We start from the raw sequence: 4,265 nt of genomic DNA on the forward strand, positions 1-4,265 counted from the left end.
AGAGAACAGAGACAGAAGGTGTCGAAAGACAATTCTCCATGGGTTTAACTCCTATGATGTGATCATCCCCACTTGCTATCCATACAAATATCCTAGGAGAGTCCTCTCCTAAGTGTTTCTGTCTAGTCCCATATATGTATCTATCAAAACAGTTACTCATCTGAATTGTCATCTCTCTACTCTGTTATTCTGTAAGCTCTTGAGAGCAAGGACCATTCATCTCCATACCTTTAGTGCCCATCACAGGGCTCAAGATGTGTCGGGACTCAAAACAAATTTATTGATGTGGTTAATCAAGTACACTTTGCTTCTTATACTTTTTTTTTTTAATTTTTGAATTTTATTTTATTTTTTAATACAGCAGGTTCTTATTAGTTAACCATTTAATACATATTAGTGTGTATATGTCAATCCCAATCTCCCAATTCATCACACTACCACCACCAACCCCCGCCGCTTTCCCCCCTTGGTGTCCATACGTTTATTCTCTACATCTGTGCCTCTATTTCTGCCCTGCAAACTGGTTCATCTGTACCATTTTTCTAGGTTCCACATACATGAGTTAATATACGATATTTGTTTTTCTCTTTCTGACTTACTTCACTCTGTATGACAGTCTCTAGATCCATCCATGTCTATACAAATGACCCAATTTCGTTCCTTTTTATGGCTGAGTAATATTCCATTGTATATATGTACCACATCTTCTTTATCCATTCATCTGGCATTGGGCAATTAGGTTGCTTCCATGACCTGGCTATTGTAAATAGTGCTGCAATGAACATTGTGGTACATGACTCTTTTTGAATTATGATTTTCTCAGGGTATATGCCCAGTAGTGGGATTGCTGGGTCATATGGTAGTTCTATTTTTAGTTTTTTAAGGAACCTCCACACTGTTCTCCATAGTGGCTGTATCCATTTACATTCCCACCAACAGTGCAAGAGGGTTCCCTTTTCTCCACACCCTCTGCAGCATTTATTGTTGGTAGATTTTTTTGATGACGGCCATTCAGACTGGTGTGAGGTGATACCTCATTGTAGTTTTGATTTGCATTTCTCTAATGATTAGTGATGTTGAGCATCCTTTCATGTGTTTGTTGGCAATCTGTATATCTTCTTTGGAGAAATGTTTATTTAGGTCTTTTGTGCATTTTTGGATTGGGTTGTTTGTTTTTATGATATTGAGCTGCATGAGCTGGCTTGTATATTCTGGAGATTAGTCCTTTGTCAGTTGCTTCATTTGCAAATATTTTCTCCCATTCTGAGGGTTGTCTTTTCGTCTTGTTTATGGTTTCCTTTGCTGTGCAAAAGCTTTGAAGTTTCATTAGGTCCCATGTGTTTATTTTTGTTTTTATTTCCATTTCTCTAGGAGATGGGTCATAAAGGATCTTGCTGTGATTTATGTCAAAGAGTGTTCTTCCTATGTTTTCCTCTAAGAGTTTTATAGTGTACGGTCTTACATTTAGGTCTCTAATCCATTTTGAGTTTATTTTTGTGTATGGTGTTAGGGAGTGTTCTAATTTCATTCTTTTACATGTAGCTGTCCAGTTTTCCCAGCACCACTTATTGAAGAGGCTGTCTTTTCTCCATTGTATATTTTTGCCTCCTTTGTCATAGATTAGTTGACCATAGGTGTGTGGGTTTATCTCTGGGCTTTCCATCCTGCTCCATTGATCTATATTTCTGATTTTGTGCCAGTATCATATTGTCTTGATTACTGTGGCTTTGTAGTATAGTCTGAAGTCAGGGAGTCTGATTCCTCCAGTTCCCTTTTTTTCCCTCAAGACTGCTTTGGCTATTTGGGGTCTTTTGTGTCTCCATACAAATTTTAAGATTTTTTGTTTTAGTTCTGTAAAAAATACCGTTGGTAATTTGATAGGGATTGCATTGAATCTGTAGATTGCTTTGGATAGTATAGTCATTTTCACAATATTGATTCTTCCAATCCAAGAACATGGTATATCTCTCCATCTGTTTGTATCATCTTTAACTTCTTTCACCAGTGTCTTATAGTTTTCTGCATACAGGTCTTTTGTCTCCCTAGGTAGGTTTATTCCTAGGTATTTTATTCTTTTTGTTGCAATGGTAGATGGGAGTGTTTCCATAATTTCTCTTTCAGATTTTTCATCATTAGTGTATAGGAAGGCAAGAGATTTCTGTGCATTAATTTTGTACCCTGCAACTTTACCAAATTCATTGATTAGCTCTAGTAGTTTTCTGGTGGCATCTTTAGGATTCTCTATGTATAGTATCATGTCATCTGCAAACAGTGACAGTTTTACTTCTTCTTTTCCAATTTGTATTCCTTTTATTTCTTTTTCTTCTCTGATTGCCGTGGCTAGGACTTCCAAAACTTTGTTGAATAATAGTGGCGAGAGTGGACGTCCTTGTCTTGTTCCTGATTTTAGAGGAAATGCTTTCTGTTTTTCACCATTGAGAATGATGTTTGCTGTGGGTTTGTCATATATGGCCTTTATTATGTTGAGGTAGGTTCCCTCTTTGCCCACTTTCTGGAGAGTTTTTATCATAAATGGGTGTTGAATTTTGTCCAAAGCTTTTTCTGCATCTATTGAGATGATCATATGGTTTTTTCTTCTTCAGTTTCTTAATATGGTGTATCACATTGATTGATTTGCATATATTGAGGAATCCTTGCATCCCTGGGATAAATCCCAGTTGATCATGGTGTATGATCCTTTTAATGTGTTGTTGGATTCTGTTTGCTAGTATTTTGTTGAGGGTTTTTGCATCTATATTCATCAGTGATATTGGTCTGTAATTTTCTTTTTTTTAGTATCTTTGTCTGGTTTTGGTATCAGGGTGATGGTGGCCTCATAGAGTGAGTTTGGGAGTGTTCCTTCCTGTGCAATTTTTTGAAGAGTTTGAGAAGGATGGGTGTTAGCTCTTCTCTAAATATTTGATAGAATTCACCTGTGAAGCCATCTGGTCCTGGAATTTTGTTTGTTGGAAGATTTTTTTTTTTTTTTTTTTTTTTTTTTTGTTGGAAGATTTTTAATCACACTTTCAATCTCATTACTTGTGATTGGTCTGTTTACATTTTCTACTTCTTCCTGGTTCAGTCTTGGAAGGTTATACCTTTCTAAGAATTTGTCCATTTCTTCCAGGTTGTCCATTTTATTGGCATTGAGTTACTTGTAGTAGTCTCTTAGGATGTTTTGTGTTTCTGTGGTGTCTGTTGTAACTTCTCCTTTTTCATTTCTAATTTTATTGATTTGAGTCCTCTCCCTTTTTTTCTTGATGAGTCTGGCTAATGGTTTATCCATTTTGTTTTTCTTCTCAGAGAACCAGCTTTTAGTTTTATTGATCTTTGCTATCATTTCCTTCATGTCTTTTTCATTTATTTCTGATCTGATCTTATGATTTGTTTCCTTCTGCTAACTTTGGGGTTTTTTTTGGTTCTTCTTTCTCTAATTGCTTTAAGTGTCAGGTTAGGTTGTTTACTTCAGATTTGTCTTGTTTCTTGAGGTAGGATTGTATTGCTATAAACTTCCCTCTTAGAACTGCTTGGCTGCATCCCATAGGTTTTGGATCATCATGGTTTCATTGTCATTTGTCTCTAAGTATTTTTTGATTTCCTCTTTGACTTCTTCAGTGATCTCTTGGTTATTTAGTAATGTATTCTTTAACCTCCATGTGTTTGTGTTTTTTATGTTTTTTCCCTGTAACTAATTTCTAATCTCATAGCATTGTGGTCAGAAAAGATGCTTGATATGATTTCAATTTTCTTAAGTTTACTGAGGCTTGATTTGTGACCCAAGATGTGATCTATCCTGGAGAATATTCCACGTGCACTTGAGTAGAAAGTGTAATCTGCTGTTTTTCGATGGAATGTCCTATAAATATCAATTAACTCTATCTGGTCTATTGTGTCATTTAAAGCTTGTGTTTTCTTATTAATTTTCTGTTTGGATGACCTGTCCATTCGTTTAAGTGAGGTGTTAATGTCCCCCACTATTATTGTGTTACTGTTGATTTCCTCTTTTATAGCTGTTACCTTATGTTTTGAGGTGCTCCTATGTTGGGTGCATATATATTTATAATTGTTATATCTTTTTCTTGGATTGCTCCCTTGATCATGGTGAAGTGTCCTTCCTTGTCTCTTGTAACATTCTTTATTTTAAAGCCTATTTTATCTGATATGAGTATTGCTACTCCAGCTTTCTTTTGATTTCCATTGACATGGGATATCTTTTTCCATCCCCTCACTTTCAGTCTGTATGTGTCCCTAGGTCTGAAGTGGGT

This window comes from Eubalaena glacialis, chromosome 4 (assembly GCF_028564815.1).
Source record: "Eubalaena glacialis isolate mEubGla1 chromosome 4, mEubGla1.1.hap2.+ XY, whole genome shotgun sequence".
NCBI classification, from domain to species: Eukaryota; Metazoa; Chordata; class Mammalia; order Artiodactyla; family Balaenidae; genus Eubalaena; species Eubalaena glacialis.